Below are 20,596 nucleotides of genomic sequence, written 5' to 3'. Positions count from 1 at the left end.
CTACATCTACACTGAAGAACCAAAAGACATGGAATATGATATTCTGGAAAGCAAGAGAACTAGGTCTACAGACAAGAATCAACTACCCAGCAAAACTGACTGTATTCTTACAGGGGAAAGTATGGTCATTCAACAAAATAGAAGAGATCCAAGCATTTGTAAAGAAAAAAAAAACATACCTGAATAGAAAATGTGATGTCCAAGCACAGAACACAAGAGAATCGTCAAAAGATAATTAAAAAAGAGGTAAAAAAGAAAAACAAAACAAAAAAGAAAATTTTTAAAGAGACCCAATAAGTTAAAATGATATGTATCCCTATAAGAAACAAGGTTATTGGTAACTCTTAAAAATTGTTATTATCACCTGGGCAGCTAGAAGAATTATACTTAGAGGGAACAGTGACAAACTGTATAGGATGAAAGGACAAGACATAAATATGTATATAGTCATATGTATGAATAAATACATATACATGTATATATATAAATATATGTATGCATATACATATATTTATATTTATATATATATATATATAACTAGAGGTAGGAAAAGAGGTTAATACTAAAAGAAATGGAAAAAGAAACAAAAGGGGGTAAATTTTTTGTCACAAAGAAGCTCATGGTGGGAGGGGGGATAACATCAATATACTGGAAGGATAAAGAGGTTGGAGATAGGAAATACTCAACTCTTACATGCTTTGAAACTGACCCAAAGAGGGAAGAAAAATCCAATCCATTGGGGATGAGAATAGATTTGGGCCCTATAGGGAAGTAGAAGGGTAACAAATGGACTAAAGGGGAGGGAAGCAATACAAGGGAGGGAGGGGGGTAGTTTTAAAAAGACTGAAAAGAAAATAAGGGGGGAATAAGAAGGGAGGGGGTAGAAAGGGAAGTAAAATAAGGGTGGGAAGTAGGAGTACTGATTAAAAACAAACATTGGTGTAGAAGGAAATAGTGGAAGAAGAAAAGGTAGGACCAGGAGTATAAATCAAAATGCTGGGAAATACAAAGCTGGTAATCATAACTCTGAATGTGAATGGAATGAACTCACCCATAAAATGCAAGTGAATAGCAGAGTGGATTAGAATCCAAAACCCTACCATAAGCTGTCTACAAGAAACACACATGAGAAAGGTAGATAGGCATAGGGTGAAAGTAAGAGGATGGAGCCATATCTATTTGGCATCAAGTGATAAAAAGAATGCAGGAGTCACAATCATGATATCTGAGAAAGCCAAAGTAAAAATAAATCTAGTTAAAACAGATAGGGAAGGTAATTACATCCTGATAAAAGGCAGTATAGACAAAGAGGGAATATCAGTACTCAACATGTATGAACCAAATGGCATAGCATCCAAATTTGCATTTTGTATTACCCCCTGAAAACCTACAGTGCGGGCTGGGGGTGGAGATCAACTCTGCTCTCTTTTTTCCTTCCTTTTCCCCTTGGAATGTGGGGGGTGGGGGAGGCCTGAGACTAACCAGAAAGTCCCAATCAGTATTATATTTTGCTGCCTCTCTTTCTAAGGTCACTTTCTCTCTGGAGGGGAGTTTCTCTTCATTATCATCCTCCTCTTCAGACTCCTGATCTGAGACTAAGATCTTGAAAATTTCAGCCCTGGAATTTTGCCTTGATAATAAGGGTTTTTTTTTTTTCAGTTGTAGACAAGTTTGAGAAGGTCTGAGCAAGGCAAGTGGCCTCATGAGTTGGATCTAGTGCCTAGATCTGGTCCCTAAAAAGGGACCAGAATGAGAATGTTTCTGCAGGGATATGTTCTGGGCCATGCTCAGCATAATAAGATTTTAAATCAAAGCCAATCTTTTCCCAAGTGTTTAAATCTATTGTCCTTTCCTCAGGGCACCAAGGACTGAAAATTTGAATAAAATCCAAAAATTTGGTTAGTTGACTCTTGTTGACTTTAACTCCTCTCTTCTTTAAAGTATGCTTAATAATTACAGTAAATAGCTTTCTTTCTTTGGATTCACTGTGTCCCATGGTGGCCCTTTTCTTCTCCTAACTTAACCTGTTCTGAAACCACTCCTCTTTGGAACCCACTCCTCTCCTCTTTGGAGCCCACTTCGCTTATATTGGGAGCCCACCCCTCTTATATTGGGGGCCCTGGATTACTCCCCCACCAAACCCTGCTCTATCCACAGGGGGCCAGCACCTCTTCTGGGGGGGAGAACCTGATCTGTTTGAAACTTTTAGGGCTAGGGGAAGGGGACTTACCTAGCTGGGAATGGTTCAGTTCTGGTGTCAGATAATGCTGCGGGCAAAGTCCACCAATGCTCATGACTCCAAAAGAATCCCGACCAGTGGCAAAGGATCAGTCAACAAAAAAAAAACAAATGGAAGACAGCTTAATCATTACAGCCTTGGGATTGCTTTGCATCTCTGAACTGCTCTGACATTCCCAGGCCTCGGATTTATTTTATACCCATTTTCTTGGCATGCAGGTATATAAAAATCAAAGAGAGATAATTGGGAAAGTGATACATTAACTTTTAACAAATAACTTGATTACCATTCTATATTTTGGTATTGTGATTAAAGACAGAATAAAGGTTGCACACAAGATAAACGATTTCATCACAGGTGGCTTAATTTTCTCATTACCCTGTGAGAAGTTTTGAGCTTATAAACAATCAAGGAGGATTATGTATTACTTTTAATAAAATGGAATAATTAATCAGAAGTTCTTAGAAGACAATTCAACAATCATATCATCAAGGCTGAGGGGTACTGGGAACATAATTCTAATTCAGACTGGTGGCTTCTAGAGAGTTCCTGAGTTACTGATTTGTGTAATCAAGTCACTGAGGCATGCTGAAGCTTGATGTACTTGTATTTATCACTTGGGCCTCTATGATTGACTTGTGTGCTGACTTCACGAGAATAGGCTTCTGTGAGTGGGAAAGTTTTGGGCTTGGCCTGTAGCTGCAGTTTTGCTCAGAATTATGTACCTAGGTAAATATTAACCCTTAATAGTAATTTAGGGATTGGGTTTAAAGGTCTGATCTTTTGGTGATGTTTTAGAGAATTAGGGTACAGGTGTTTTGCTCTTGTAATATTTCTTTTGAAACTAGGGGGAATAATAATCATGTCAATTCATAGGTAAGGGGCATTGATAAAAGGGGTCATGTAAAGTGGCTTGGTGGGCAATCACATCTCGCCAAGGACCACTCTGTGGTCTCTCCAGCTACCACATATAACTCTGTCAAGGTGTTGTGGTCTGATGGATCCCAGCAGGCATGCAAATTAAAAAAAAACTAGAAAGTGAAAAAATTAAAAATCCTCAGATGAAGACAAATTAGAAATCCTAAAAATCAAAGGAGAAATTAATAAAATTGAAAGTCAAAGAACTATTGATTTAATAACTAAGACAAGAAGCTGGTACTTTGAAAAAACAAATAAATAGACAAACCCCTAAGAAAAAAATCCCCAGGTCTAGATGGATTCACAAATGAATTCTATCAAACATTCAAAGAACAACAAATCCCAATATTATACAAACTATTTGACAGTATATGCAAAGAAGGAGTTCTACCAAATTCCTTTTACAAAACAAATATGGTACTGTTTCCACAGCCAGGCAGGTCAAAAACAGAGAAAGAAAACTATAGACCAATCTCCTTAATGAATATAGATGCAAAATCCTAAATAGGATACTAGCAATAGGATACATCATGAGAGTTATTCATTATGACCAGGTTGGATTCATACTAGGAATGCAATGATGGTTCAATATTAGGAAAACCATCTACATGATTCACCATATTAACAAGCAAATCAACGAAAATCACATGATTGTCTCAATAGATGAAGAAAAAAGCCTTTGACAAAATACAACATCCATTCTTATTGAAAACACAAGAAATTATGGGAAAAAAAGGACCTTTCCTAAAAATGAGAAACAGTATATATCTAAAACCATCACCTAACATCATCTGCAATAGGGATAAACTAGAAGCCTTCCCAATAAGATCAGGAGTGAAACAAGGAAACCTATTATCACCTCTATTATTTACCATTGTGCTAGAAACACTAGCTGTAGTAATTAGAGAAGAAAAAGAAATCGAAGGTATTAAAATAGGCAATGAGGATACCAAGCTATCACTCTTTGTAGATGATATGATGGTCAACTTAAAGAGTCCTAGAGAATCAACCAAAAAGCTACTCGAAATAATCAACAACTTTGGCAAAGTTGCAGAATACAAAATAAGCCCATATAAGCATTTCTATATATCTCCAACATATCTCAGCAGCAAGAATTAGAAAGAGAAATTATATTTAAAATCACCCAAGACAATATAAATACTTAGGAATCTATCTGCCAAGACAAACACAGGAACTATATGAACACAACTACAAAACAATCTCCACACAATTAAAACTAGATCTAAACAATTAGAAAAGCATTGATTGCTCATGGGTAGGACAAGCTAACATAATAAAATGACAATCCTACCCAAATTAATTTACATATTTAGTGCCATACTCATTGAAATACCAAAAACTTTTTTACTGAATTAGAAAAAAAACATAACAAAATTCATTTGGAAGAACAAAAGATCAAGGATATCCAGGGAAATCATGAAAAAAAAATGCGAAGGAAGGAGGCCTTGCAGTTCCAGATCTCAAGATATACAATAAAACAGTGGTCATCAAAACAATTTGGTACTTCCTAAGAGATATAAAGGAGGATCAGTGGAATAGACCTAGGGAAAATGATAAACTCAGAATGGGTGAATGACCTGACTATAAAGAAGGGAATTATAAGCAAATTAGGTTAACACAGAATAGTATACATGTCAGATCTTTGGAAAAGGAAAACTTTAAAACCAAGAAAGAGCTAGAAAAAATCACAAAATGTAAAATCAATAATTTTGATTATATCAAATTAAAAAGCTTTTAAACAAACAAAACTAATGCATGCAAAATTAGAAGGGAAGCAACAAATTGGGAAACAATCTTCATTACAAAAACCTCTGACAAAGGTCTAATTAATCAAATTTATAAAGAGTTAAACCAGTTGTACAAAAAATCAAGCCATTCTCAAATTGATAAATGTGCAAGGGACATGAGTAGGCAATTTTCAGTTAAAGACATCAAAAGTATTAAAAAGCACATGAAAAAGTGTTCTAAATCTCTTATAATCAGTGAGATGCCAATCAAAAGAACTCTGAGGTATCACCTCTCACCTAGCAGATTGGCTAACATGACAGCAAAGGAAAGTAATGAATCCTGGAGGGGATATGGCAAAGTTTGGACACTAATCCACTGCTGGTGGGCTTGTGAACTTATCCAACCATTCTGGAAGGCAATTTGGAATTATGCCCAAAGAGCAATAAAAGACTGTCTGCCCTTTGATCCAGCCATAGCACTGCTGGGTTTGTACTCCAAAGAGATAATAAGGAAAAATACATGTACAAAAATATTTATAGCTGCACTCTTTGTGGTGGCAAAAAAATTGGAAAATGAGGGGATGCCCTTCAATTGGAGAATGGTTGAACAAATTGTGGTATAGGTTGGAGATGGAATACTATCGTGCTCAATGGAATAATAAAGTGGAGGAATTCCATGGGAACTGGAACAACCTCCAGGAATTGCTGCAGAGTGAGAGGAGCAGAACCAGGAGAACATTGTACACAGAAACTGATACACTGTGGTACAATCAAATGTAATGGACTTCTCCATTAGTGTCAGTGCAGTGACCCTGAACAACTTGGAGGAATCTACAAGAAAAACCACTATCCACATTCAGAGGAAAAACTGTGGGAATAGAAACACAAAAGAAAACCAACTGCTTGAATACATGGGTTGAGGGGAAATGCCTGGGGATGTAGACTCTAAATGAGTGTCCTTATGCAAACACCAACAAAATGGAAATAGGTTCAGATCAAGGCCACGAGTAATACCCAAAGAAATTGTGCATCAGCTACAGGAAGGGTGGGTGGAGGGGAGGGAGGGAAATAATGTGATTATTGTAACCAAGTAATATTGTTCTAAATTGACTAAATAAATTAATTCAAATTAAAAATTAAAATGAAGAATTACATTAATAGAAATGCTTTATGAAAAGTTTTTGATGTTGATTCATCACAGAATAATTTCAAACTCAATAATGACTCATAACAATTTTTTTAAACCCTTACCTCCCGTCTTGGCTCCAAGGCAGAAGAATGATAAGGGCTGGGCAATGGGGGTCAAGTGACTTGCCCAGGGTCACACAGCTGGGAAGTGTCTGAGGCCAGATTTTAACCTAAAACCTCCTTTCTCTAGGCCTGACTCTCAATCCACTGAGCTACCCAGCTGCCCCCTCATAACAACTTTTTAAATTTCACATAGATATAACATTTTAAAAAATGTGACAGAACCTAATTAATTACTCATCAATGACTAATACAACTTTTCTTATTCTTTCTTCTAAACTAAAATGTTTAACATTTATTTTAGCATACTACCAGTCTAGCCTTGGATTCTCAGTTTCCTATATAAATTTGTAAATAAGACATGTTCTTTGTAATTAAATACTGGCAATAGGAAATACTGATATGTTTGAAATTAAATTAAAATAGTCCTATTTGACTGGACTGTGGATATACAAGGTCACACTTGACTATTGCATGTGCTTAAAATTCAATTAAGACACTCTCCAGACTATTGCCACCTCTCTTTAGTAGGCAACTCCCTCTCTTTCTACAGTCACTTTCCCCTATTGTTGAATTCTTTCCTGAATTTCCATTTTGATGTAGAATTCTGATCACCCATGTATCACTCTATAGCCTTCTCACTCATTGCCCCATTTGAGTATCTTCCTTTCCCTTCCATTCTCAGCTCCCTTTTATGTGTTGCCTTTATGAATTAGAGATCAGACTCATTGTAAACAGAGACTTTTTGATTTTTTAAACAGAAAATGTTTAATTAATTAATTATTTTAGAATATTTTCCCATGGTTACATGATTCATGTTCTTTCCCTCCCCTTGTCCCACCAAATTTGATGCAAAATTCCACTGGGTTTTACATGTATCATTAAGACCTATTTCCCTATTATTGATAATTTTACCAGGGTGATCATTTGGAGTCTACATCCCCAATCATATCCCCATAAACCTATATGATCAAGTAGTTGTTTTTCTTCTGTGTTTCTACTCCCACATTTCTTTCTCAGGATGTAGAGAGTGTTCTTTCTCATAAGTCCCTCAGAATTGTTCTGGGTCATTGCATTGCTGCTAATAGAGAAGTCCATTACAATTGATAGATTGGTCTCCTCATTGCCAATTTTAATACTTTCAATATCTTTTTCTTTCTAATTGCTACTGTTCGTGTTTCTAGTACAATGCTAAATAATAGAGGTGATAATGGGTATCCTTGTTTCACTTCTGATCTTATTGGGAAGACTTGTAATTCATCCCCATTGCAGATGATGCTTGCTGATGGTTTTAGATGTATACTGTTTATTATTTTTAGGAAAGGCCCTTCTATTACTATGCATTCTAGTGTTTTCAATAAGAATGACGGTTGTATTTTGTCAAAAGCTTTTTCTGTATGTATTGAGATAATCATGTGATTTTTGTTGGTTTTCTTGTTGATATGGTCAATTATGTGAATGGTTTTCCTAATATTGAATCATCCTTGCATTCCTGGTATAAATCCTACCTGGTCATAGTGAATAACCCTCGTGATCACTTCCTGGAGTCTTTTTGCTAGTATTCTTTTTAAGATTTTTGCATCTATATTCATTAAGGAGATTGGTCTGTAGTTTTATTTCTCTGTTTTTTATCTACCTGGCTTTGGGATCAGTACCATGTTTGTGTCATAAAATGAATTTGGTATAATTCATTCTTTGCTTATTATGTCAAATAGTTTGTATAATATTGGGATCAGCTGTTCTTTGAATGTTTGATAGAATTCACTTTTGAATCCATCTGGACCTGGGAATTTTTTCTTAGGGAGTTCTTTGATGGCTTGTTCAATTTCTTTTTCTCATATGGAATTCTATTTCTTCTTCTGTTAATGTAAGGAATTTATATTTTGTAAACATCCATCCATATCACCTAGATTGTCATATTTATTGCCATATAATTGGGCAAAGTAATTTTTAATGATTGCCTTAATTTCCTCTTCATTAGAGGTGAGGTCACCCTTTACATCTTTGATACTATTAATTCCATTTTTTCTTTCCTTTATTTTTATTAGATTGAAAAGCACTTTGTATATTTTTTCAAAGCACCAGTTTCTAGTCTTGTTTATTATTTTAATAGTACTTTAACTTTCAATTTGATTAATTTTTCCTTTAGTTTTTAGGATTTCTAATTTAATTTTCATATGGGGATTTTTTCTTTTTTTTAAACATTATTTTATTTGGTCATTTCCAAACATTATTCATAGGAAACAAAGATCATTTTCTTTTCCTCTCCCCCTCCCACTACCTCTCCCATAGCCAATGCACGATTCCACTGGGTTCACATATGTCCTTGATTCAAACCCATTTCCATGTTGTTGGTACTTGCATTAGAATGTTCATTTAGAGACTCTCCTCAGTCATATCCCCTCAACCCCTGTAGTAAAGCAGTTGCTTTTCATAGGTGTTTTTACTCCAACAGTTTATCCTCTGCTTGTGGATAGTGTTTTTTAGATTCCTGCAGATTGTTCAGGGACATTGCATTGACACTAATGGAGAAGTCCATTACTTTCAAATGTACTACAGTGTATAAGTCTCTGGGTACAATATTTTCCTGGTTCTGCTCCTTTTGCTTTGCATCACTTTCTGGAAATTGCTCCAGGCTCCATGGAATTCCTCCACTTTATTATTCCTTTTAGCACAATAGTATTCCATCACCAACATATATCACAATTTGTTCAGTCATTCCCCAATTGAAGGGCATCCCCTCATTTTCCAATTTTGGGCACCACAAAGAGTGCAGCTATGAATATTCTTGTATAAGTCTTTTTCACTTATTATCTCTTTGGGTCATCTGGGGATTTTTAATTTGTTTGCTTTCCAGTTTTTTAATTTGCATGCCCAATTCATTGACCTCTGCCCTCCTTAATTTGTTTATATATGAACTCAAGGATATAAATTTCCCCCCAAGTATTGCTTTGGCTGCATCCCATAGGTTTTGAAAGGATGTCTCATCATTGTCATTTTCTTCAATGAAGTTATTAACTGTTTCTATGATTTGTTCTCTACCTAATGGATTTTGGAGTATCTTGTTATTTAATTTCCAATTGATGTTTGATTTGCCTCTCCATGTACACTTACTAATTATTATTTTTATTGAATTATGATCTGAAAAAAGTTTCATTTATGATTTCTGCTTATTTTGCACTTGTTCGCCATATTCCTATACACTAGTACAAGGTCAATCTTTGTGAATGTACCATATGCTGCTGAAAAGAAAGTGTATTTCTTTTTTGTCCATATTTGTATTTCTCCACATATCTATTAACTCTAATTTTTCTAAGATTTCATTCACATCTCTTAGCTTTTTCTTATTTATTTTTGGTTTGATTTATCTAGATCTGATAGAGGATGGTTCAGGTCTCCACTAGTATAGTTTTACTATCTATTTCCTCCTTTAACTCCACTAGTTTCTCCTTTAGAAATATGGATGCTATACCATTTGGTGCATACATGTTGAACATTGATATTTCCTCATTGTCTATACTGCCTTTTATCAGGATATAATTAGCTTCCCTATCTCTTTTAATCCAATTTATTTTTACTTTGGCTTTGTCAGATAACATGATTGCAACTCCTGCCTTCTTTCTATCAGTTGAGGCCTGATAGGTCTTGCTCCAAACTTTAATTCTGGCCTTGTGAGTATCTATCCTCCTCAGGTGTGTTTCTTGTAGGCAACATATGTTTGGGTTTTGGTTTCTAATCCACTCTTCTATCTTATTTTTTTTTTTATGTGTGAGTTCAACACATTCTCATTCAGAGTTATGACTACCACCTGCATATTCAGCAACATTTTGATATTCTCTTCTAGGTCTGCCCTTTCCTCTTTTGCTATTTCCTTTTAAACCATTTGTTTGCTTTTAATCTGTCCCCCTAATCCCCCCTTTATTTTACTTCCCTTTCTGCCCCCTCCCTTTTTGTTCCCTCCTTATTACTTTTTTTAGGATCTATTCAATTCCCTCCCCCCTCTCTTTCCCTCCATTTTTGCACACCCCACCCCACTCACCCCTTGATTTTATCCTTCTCAGTTTCCCTGAAGAGTAAGATTGAATTTAATACCTCACTGGATCTAGCTGCTAGCACTCCCTTCCTCTACTTCTTATAATATTATTCTTCCTCTCCCTTTCCCATGGGAATCTTTGTGTGGCATAGATTATCCAATTTATCTTATTCCTTTAACTTTCTCTTGGTGCCATCTTCTATCCCCTCCTTTTTCTTTTTTTTAATATCATATTAGACAACTTACTACCCCAACCTCTTCCTATGAATAATTCTTCTAATTACTATAATAGTGCATGCAATTTTTGAGAGTTACAAATAACATTTTTCCATGTGGGAATATAAACAATTTGATCTTATTGGATCCCTGAAAGAATAAAATAAAGTTTTTTTTCTTTCCCCTCTCTTTCATATTTATCTATTCATATTTCTCTTGGTTTTGTGTTTGGGTATTAAACTTTACAAATACTTGGAAATCTTTTATTTTTTTGAATGCCCATACTTTCCCCTGGAAGTATATAGTCAGTTTTGATGGGTAGCTGATCTTGGTTATAGACCCAATTCTTTTGCCTTTCTGAATATCATATTCCAAGCCTTGAGATCCTTTATTGTGGAAGCTGGTAAATCTTGTGTAACACTAATTGGTGCTCCTTGATATCTGAGTTGTCTTTTTCTGGTTTCTTGTAAAATTTTCTCCTTATCTTGGGAGCTCTTGATTTTGGCAATTACATTACCTGGGGGTTATCTTTTGAGTATTTATAGTAGAGTGATCTATGAACTCTTTCAATGTCTATTTTGCCCTCTTGTTTAAGAACATCAGGTTAGTTTTCTTGGATAATTTCTTGTAGTATAATGTCAAGGTTTCTGTTTATTTGTGGATATTCAGATAGACCAATAATTCTCAAATTGTCTCTTCTAGATTGATTTTTATGTTGTCATTCTGTCAGTGAGATATTTCATGTTTCCTTCTGTTTTTTTCAGTCTTTTGACCTTGCTTTATTAATTCTTGCTATCTAGAATGATCATTGGCTTCTAATTGCCCAATTCTGGTCTTTAAACCCTGATTTTTTTCCATAATCTTTTTATTTTCTTTTTCAGTTTGGTCTATCCTGGTTTTAATGGCTTCCGGCTGTTTAATTTTGGTCTCCAATTTATTCATCATTTCATTTGAATTCTGAACTTCTTTCTCCAATTGGGAGTTCCTGTATTTTAAACTGAATTTTTTCTTTTTTGAATATTTCCCACTTTTCTTGCCATAACACTTCCATCTTTCTCATAATCTCAGATTTAAATTCTTCAAGAGCTCATGGCCAATTTCAATTTTTGGGAAGATTTGGATTCATTTACTTGTTTGTTCTCTTCTGCTGTTTCTTCTATAGTCTGAATTTTTTTTCTCCATAAAAATTATCCTGGGTGAGTGCCTTTCTCTTGTTCTTCTTGGTGGTTGAAGGTTGTATTTCATGGGCATTGCTGGTCATCACTATATTGTTTTTCCTTCCCTTTACAGTCAGAAGTCTGAGTGAGAAGATCAGGCTATCTGTGTATGGAGCTAAGGAGAGTGGTTTTTGCCTGAGGCTACCTCTCAAGTCTCTTTGGCTTCTACTGTGTACAGCCCCTCTCCGCTCTATCTTCTTGCCCAAGGTCCACACTCTTCAGCCTTTTGGGGTCTCAAGTCTTACTGCTCTTAGGGGTAAATCCCTGGTGTTCTTATTCAGCTCCCAAGAAGCTAGAGATTTCCCTCACTTGCTCTGATTCTAGTGAGCTAGAAATGACTCTGGATCCATAGGTGGGGTGGGGGAGAGTTGATCAGCTCACATTTTGGTGGAAGCAATTACACCCCCTTATAGCATGGAAATGCCAAAATCCCACATACCTTCAATGCTGAGCCCTACTGTGGAGGCCCTTCATTCATCTGAACTTGGGCTTTTTGGGCCTTTTGAGGTAGTCTATATTGATTGATGATGTAAGGAAGATTCCTACTTCTATGCATGAGCTATATTAACCCGGAAGTCCTTTTTGCTTTTTGTTTTGGTTGTTGTTGTTTGTTTGTTTTCATTTTTTTTGTCCCAGAAACTTAACACAGTGCCTGGTACATAGTTAGTACTCACAATATTATTGACTTGACCTCCATTAATCAAAATATATGTTAGGAGGGAGAAAGGGAAAATAATAGGGAATTAAAAATGATATGAATCTAGAAATTTTCCTCTTTGCCTGGAAAATCTGCTTATTGAAGAAGGATGAGTAGATTTTCCTAACTTAGTATAATATAAAATAATTACAAATTCATGTTTGTTTTCCAGTTGAAGATCTTAAAGGATCTCATAGTCATCACTCAAAATTAAATTCTAAAGTTCAAAACTGTAGTTAAAAAAGTAAGCCATCAAGTTGGACTTTCGCTAACTTTAGAATATGTTTTTGAATTTGTTGGTGGGGAATTTCTTGTGTGTTTTATTTTTGAAAAAGCAATTTCTGATATGAATTTGTTTTCATAATTTTTCTTTTTTGTCATTAATATATTAAAGAATATTCTAACTAAAAACCTTTAAAAACTATTCTCATATAGTAGAGAAAGTTTTAAGTTCATAAATCAAATGATCTTGTTCGATCCTCTTTGGCTTAACAGTTATCTTAGAGCTTCACTTTCCTTATCCTTAAATAGAAGTAATAATATTTGCTGAACCTGAGTAATGGGGTTGTTAGAATAATAATAGTACCACATAGCACTTTAAATTTTGAAGATCAACATTAATTGCAATAATCCTTTTTAGAAAAGAATTTAAATGTTATCTCCATTTTATAGATGAATAAATTGAGGATATGAGATGTTTAGCATCATGGAAATGATTGATTACATAACTAATCAATGTTGAAGTGAGATTCAAATCCAGATCTCCTGTTTTCAGCTCTAGCACTATAATAAAATGACTGTATTGTCACTCCTGCACAACAATCCTCCGAGGTAGATAGTAAAAATATTATTACTTCCTTTTGTTGATGAGTGAATTGAGAACCAGCAAAGTTGGTGGATTTATACAAGGTGAACTTACTAATTCATATCAAAGATGTTCTTAAACTGGGGTCCATATATCTCTAAGAGTTCTATTGAAAGGATTTAGAAGTGTCACTTTGGATCAGAAAAAAAATATCTTTATTTTATTATAATGGGTTACCTTTATAATCCTATATATTTGAAAAATGCTTTGTTTTACATATCAAAATATTATTCTGGGGAATGCTCTATATGACTTACAAATAGGTCCATTACATCACACACATGCACACGCACACTCTCAAATGTTAAGGACCCTTGTTGTATAACACAATGGGTCAAGGGTTAAAAGACCTAGGTTCAAATATTGAATCTGTTATCACCTACAGAAGGGCAGGTAAGATACCTAACCTCTAGCCTACTTTTTTTCCTGTAAAAAAATGGAGTTTTAGCAAAATAATTCCAAAATCCAGGACTTTATCTTATGAGCAGAGTTTGTATTCAAATCTTCTTCTCCAAATTCAATATTCTTTTGTTTTCATATGTTGCATTTTGTTGGTGTTTTTGTTTGTTTGTTTCTTCTGATTGTTGAGTTTTCACCATCTTTTTCCTAGACAAGTCTACCACACTTCTGGACATTTTCATTCTATGTCACCCATCCTTATCTATTTTCAAACTCTAGATATTAAAACAATAATATAGGGGCAACTATATATATATATATATACATATATATATATATATATATATATATATATAATATAGGGGAAACTCAGGCCAAGAAGCATTAGTTCCTGGGTTCAAATATGACCTCAGATATTTCCAGCTTTGTGACTTTGGGCACATCACAACTCTCATTGTCTAATCCTTACTGTTCTACTGCCTTGGAACCAATCTACAATATTAATTCCAAGATGGAAGGCAAGGGTTAAAAAATAGTGAGATTAACAAGAATGATGATAGGTAGCTGAATTAAAAATACTAATAATTAAAATTTGTACATCATTTTAATGTGTGTGAAAAAATGCTTTACATAGTTATGTTATCTCCTTTCATCCTCACAATGATGCTATGTTAATTATTTACAATGACAAAATAGAGGTAAGAAGAAATTCAATGACAAGCTGGATCACACACTAATAAGCATCTAAGACTAGTGAGGGCACACTGGTGGCATAGTGGATAGAGTTCTGGGTCTGAAGTCAGCAATATTTATCTAATTGAGCTCAAGTATTGCCTCAGGCACTTAATAGCTGTGTGATCCTTGGCAAGTCTCTTAATCCTGTTTGCCTCAGTTTCCTCATATGTAAAATGAACTAGAGAAGGAAATAGAAAACAATTCCAGTATCTTTGCCAAGAAAACCCCTAATGGAGTCATTAAAACTCAGAAATAACTGAAACAATTAAATAGAAAAGGCTGGTTTGAACTAAGATCTTTCTGACTCCACCACATCACTTAGTTATCTGCACCATCAAAACCCTTCACCATAGCTACCATTCTTCTAAATGCATTATCTTTCCAAATTAGAATACAAACTTTTTGAGGGCAGTAATTACTTAACTTGTTAATATTTATAACCCAAGACTCAGCAAATGTTTGGTAAATAGAATTTAATGATGTCTTTTTCCCCCCATTCATTCTGAAATGTTAGAGTGACGTTCATTAGGGAAAAAAAAGGTTTGCATCTTTGTTATGTATGTTTCAACTAATCAAGGTATATTTGTACTTCTCCCTCAAAACAGCATATATTAAAGAAGTGTGGCTCTCTGTATTAGTTTCAATATTTTCTCTCTGTTCTGTTAAAGTTTTCTATCCCCTCCCCCACACCTCCCAGTATCCTCCTAGGCCCAAAGGAAAGAAGACACTTCAATGTTCTTTCTCCAGTCTTAACCACATTGAACTGAATACTGCTTAAAATTGAAGCATTTGCTTGCTGGTGTGAGCAAATGACTGTTCTGGGACCAAAGCAGCTGTTCACTTGGGTATAGTTCTCCTAGATCTGTGTGGTGTTTTCAGAAAATTACTTTCTTGAAAATAAACTTTGTGCATGACAAAAAGGGGGGGGGTAAAGGGGGATGAAACCCATACTCAAAGAATTACAAAGGAAAAAAGAAAAAAAGAAAATGATAAAGCACTCCTGGCATACACCCACTGAGTGGTGTTGAATACTCAGACGTGGCTTGCACCAACTCTATTCCCCAGGGAAATTATAAATGGACTGGAATACAAACTATATCAGAGCCTTTATCTTTTATTTCCATTTCTTTTGGCTGTCATGATTATCTCCACTGGTTCCATTTGTAATACTAATTTTAAGAGATAGTTTAGAAACAATTCCCTGTTACCATTATGACCCTTAACCTCACCTGTGGTTAGATTGGTAAACAGTTGACATTGGAAGACATATATTAACAGAATGCCACTGCACTGGAAAGCAATTATGGTTCATTTACCTCTTTTATTCTATGTCAGTCATATGTAAGACTGGGAACCATGCTATTAATGTTACACACTTCACCAAAATTCATATGTAGTAAATTACATTTAAAATAAACCACATCTAAATCATATTTCCATAAAGGATTGGCATACAAATTCCAGACATATTAAAACTCAATCAACAATAATTAATTATTCTATAATAAATGCTGTGCTAAGTGCTGAGGGTAAAATATAAGGATGTACTGTTAATTTCATCAATCACCCTTCCCAGCTTAAATTAGCCAACAAGATACTTTAGCCTGAATAGGTTTATCAGATGACATCCCTGCTCAAGCAATCATTCAATCTTTCTATCTTTCTTTACTTTTTCTTTCTCCCCCTCCCTCCTTTTCTCCCTCTTATCCTTTCTTTCTCCATCTCATCCTTTCTTTCTTTCTTTCTTTCTTTCTTTCTTTCTTTCTTTCTTTCTTTCTTTCTTTCTTTCTTTCTTTCTTTCTTTCTTTCTTTCTTTCTTTCTTTCTTTCTTTCTTTCTTTCTTTCTTTCTTTCTTTCTTTCTTTCTTTCTTTCTTTCTTTCTTTCTTTCTTTCTCTTTCTGTTTTTTCTTGTTTTTCTTGTTTTTCTATCTATCTATCTATCTATCTATCTACTTATCTGATTTTCTATCTATGGCATTAAACTCATGCAAGCCTTGATGCAACTTCTACATCTTCTTTAAATAGCAAGTTGATTTAAAGCACAGTATTCAAGTGATTGGCCAATTCACAGAGAGTAAGTTCTACCCAAGGGCCTGAGAATAAATTATTATTGTTGGTGGAAAGGGGATGAGAAGTCTTGTATCCATTCCTGACCTAACTTTGACCATAAACAACCCTGTAAACTTCAGAATTTCAGAGGATTTTGATTTCTTCTCAAAGACCCTGAAAAGGCAACAGCGGATGGCATGCACTTGCATTGAGAGTCAACAACTAGAAACTGAGGAAAGGCACCTTCAGGTCTCTACAAGAAACTCAGCAGAAAATAACATTATGCCTAAAGGAAAAATCATTGGAGCCCCACAAATTGAAGAAAGGACTTCTAGTAAAATGAGTAATGAATTCCTTCCCTAATCACATCACCAAACTTGAACCCACTTTCCCTAATGTTAGGGGAATGTTTGTACTAATTGTTTACAATATGTCACCTTAGTAAAAAAAAATTCTTAAAAACTAATTGCCTAATTAAAAGCTAATAAAGTCTCAATAAATGAAAAGAAAACATATAGAGGTACCATTAGGAGAGAAGACAGTAGTACCTGGGGGAAAGGAAAACTATCTCCCATAACATGGTATTTGAGATAAGATTTTAGAAAAATATTAAAATATTGTAGTAATTAATAAAAACCTCAATAGTTCAATGCAGCTCTTATCTCATCCATGTGGACACTCCTTCCCATGATACAGATTGCAACTTATACATTCTTCTCTGTAACTTCTTTCCATTTCCCTTCAAAAATTATATCTATGGAACAAAGCCACGATATTAAATGAATTCACCTAATAATAACAATAAATCCATTCTTATTAATAATAACAATTCACTGATAAGAACAGATACTACACATGATCTTAGCCAAAATGCCGAGAAGCAAACTATTGATTTAATAAATAAGACTAGAAGCTGGTACTATAAAAAAAAACAATATAGACAAAGTACTGGTCAATCAAATTTAAAAAAAGGAAAGAAGAAAAGCAAATTAACAGCATCAAAGATGAAAAGGGGGACATCACCTCCAACGAGGAGGAAATTAAGGCAATAATTAAAAATTACTTTGCCCAATTATATGGCAATAAATATACCAATCTAGGAGATATGGAAAAATATATACAAAAATACAAACTGCCTACACTAACAGAAGAAGAAATAGAATTCTTAAATAATCCCATATCAGAAAATGAAATCCAACAGGCCATCAAAGAACTCCCTAAGAAAAAATACCCAGGGACAGATGGATTCACAAGTGAATTCTATCAAACATTCAAAAAACAGTTAATCCCAATACTATACAAACTATTTGACATAATAAGCAAAGAGAAAGTTCTACCAAACTCCTTTTATGACACAAACATGGTATTGATTCCAAAACCAGGCAGGTCAAAAACAGAGAAAGAAAATTAGAGACCAATCTCCCTAATGAATATAGATGCAAATATCTTAAATAGAATACTAGCAAAAAGACTCCAGCAAATTATCAGAAAGGTCATCCACCATGATAAAGTAGGATTTATACCAGGGATGCAAGGCTGGTTCAATATTAGGAAAATCATCCACATAATTGGCCATATCAACAAGTAAACCAACAAAAATCACATGATTATTTCAATAGATGCAGAAAAAGCTTTTGATAAATACAACATCCATTCCTATTAAAAACACTAGAAAGCATAAGAATAGAAGGGTCATTCCTAAAAATAATAAACAGTATATATCTAAAACCATCAGCCAATATCATCTGCAATGGGCATAAACTAGATGCATTCCCATTAAGATCAGGAGTGAAACAAGGACGCCCATTATCACCTCTATTGTTTGACATTGTACTAGAAACACCTTCAGGAGCAATTACAGAATATAAGGGAATTGAAGGCATCAAAATAGGCAAGGAGGACACAAAGTTATCGCTCTTTGTGGATGACATGATGGTCTACTTAAAGAATCCTAGAGATTCAACCAAAAAGCTAATAGAAATGATCAACAACTTTAGCAAAGTTGCAGGATACAAAATAAATCTGCATAAGTCATCAGCATTTCCATATATCTCCAACACAGCTCAGCAGCAAAAACTAGAAAGAGAAATCCCATTCAAAATCACCTTAGACAAAATAAAATATCTAGGAATCTATCTCCTGAGACAAACACAGGAACTATATGAACACAACTACAAAACACTCTCCACACTACTAAAACTAGACTTGAACAATTGGAAAAACATTAACTGCTCATGGGTAGGACGAGCCAATATAACAAAAATGAACATCCTACCCAAACTTATTTACCTGTTTAGTGCTATACCCATTGAACTTCCAAAAATGTTCTTTACTGATTTAGAAAAAAAACATAACAAAGTTTATTTGGAAGAACAAAGGATCAAGGATATCCAGGGAAATAATGAAAAAAAAAATACAAAGGAAGTTGTCCTTGCAGTCCCAGATCTCAAACTATATTACAAAGCAGCAGTCATCAAAACAATTTGGTACTGTCTAAGAGACAGAAAGGAGAATCAGTGGAATAGACTTGGGGCAAGTGACCTCAGCAAGACAGTATATGATAAACCCAAAGATCCCAGCTTTTGGGACAAAAACCCACTATTCGATAAAAACTGCTAGGAAAATTGGAAGGCAGTGTGGGAGAGATTAGGTTTGGATCAACACCTCATACCCTACACCAAAATAAATTCAAAATGGGTGAATGACTTGAACATAAAGAAGGAAACTATAAGTAAATTAGGTGAACACAGAATAGTATACATGTCAGAACTCTTTTAAAACCAAGCAAGATATAGAAAGAGTCACAAAAAGTAAAATAAATAATTTTGACTACATCAAATTAAAAAGTATTTGTACAAACAAAACCAATGTAAATAAAATCAGAAGGGAAGCAACAAATTTGGAATCAATCTTCATAAAAACCTCTGACTAAGGTTTAATTACTCAAATTTACAAAGAGCTAAATCAATTGAACAAAAAATCAAGCCATTCTCTAATTGATAAATGGGCAAGGGACATGAATAGGCAGTTTTCAGATAAAGAAATCAAAACTATTAATAAGCACATGAAAAAGTGTTCTAAATCTCTTACAATCAGAGAAATGCAAATCAAAACAACTCTGAGGTATCACCTCACACCTAGCAGATTGGCTAAAATGACAGCAGAGGAAAGTAGTGAATGATGGAGGGGATGTGGCAAAGTAGGGACATTAATTCATTGTTGTTGGAGTTGTGAATTGATCCAACATTTCTGGAGGGCAATTTGGAACTATGCCCAAAGGGCGATAAAAGACTGTCTGCCCTTTGATCTAGCCATAGCACTGCTGGGTCTGTACCCCAAAGAGATAATAAGGAAAAAGACTTGTACGATAATATTCATAGCTATGCTCTTTCTGGTGGCCCAAAATTGGAAAATGAGGGGATACCCATCAATTGGGGAATGGCTGAACAAATTGTGGTATATGTTGATTATGGAATACTATTGTGCTAAAAGGAATAATAAAATGGAGGAATTCCATGGAGACTGGAACAACCTCCAGGAAGTGATACAGAACGAAAGGAGCAGAACCAGGAAAACATTGTACACAGAGACTGATACACTGTGGTACAATCAAACGTAATGGAATTCTCCATTAGTGGCAATGCAATAGCCCTGAACAATCTGCAGAGATCTAGGAGAAAAAACACTATCCACAAGCAGAGGACAAACTGTGGGAGTAAAAACACTTAGGAAAAGCAACTGCTTGACTACAGGGGTTGAGGGGATATGTCTGAGAAGAGACTCTAAATGAACTCTATTGCAAATGGGTTTGAATCAAGAACACATGTGATACCCTGTGGAATTGTGCGTCAGCTATAGGAGAGGTGGGGGTGGGGGGGAGGAAAAGAAAATGATCTTTGTCTCCAGTGAATAATGTTTGGAAATGCTCAAATAAATAAATAAATAAAAATAAGAAATAATAATAGTAACAATTCACACATATTTGAATATGAAGCACTTTAAAATTCCATTATTTCACTTAATATGCATCACAACCCTGTAAAGTAATCTTGCTTATTTCATTATTCTCTTGTTTTTTTAATAAGGATTCTGAAATTCAGAAAGGTCAAGGGATTTACCTAAAGTAATATTACTAGTTAATATCTTTGGAGGAATTTGAACCTACGTCTGATTTTTAAGTCCAGAATTTCATTTATTAAACTGAATATTTGTGCCTATGTCTTCTTTTTAAA

The 20,596-nt window shown here is 34.6% G+C and overlaps 1 pseudogene; it reads right to left on the bottom strand.

Annotated features, from left to right (window-relative positions):
• Positions 1-17,143: 17,143 nt before the first annotated feature.
• Positions 17,144-17,249, bottom strand: LOC130456733 (U2 spliceosomal RNA; annotated as a pseudogene).
• Between the last annotated feature and the right edge of the window lie 3,347 nt (positions 17,250-20,596).

The sequence above is a fragment of the Monodelphis domestica genome, chromosome 1 (assembly GCF_027887165.1).
Source record: "Monodelphis domestica isolate mMonDom1 chromosome 1, mMonDom1.pri, whole genome shotgun sequence".
NCBI classification, from domain to species: Eukaryota; Metazoa; Chordata; class Mammalia; order Didelphimorphia; family Didelphidae; genus Monodelphis; species Monodelphis domestica.
The sequence above is the reverse complement of the archived record's forward strand: the minus strand, read 5'-3'. Positions and strand labels throughout refer to the sequence as shown.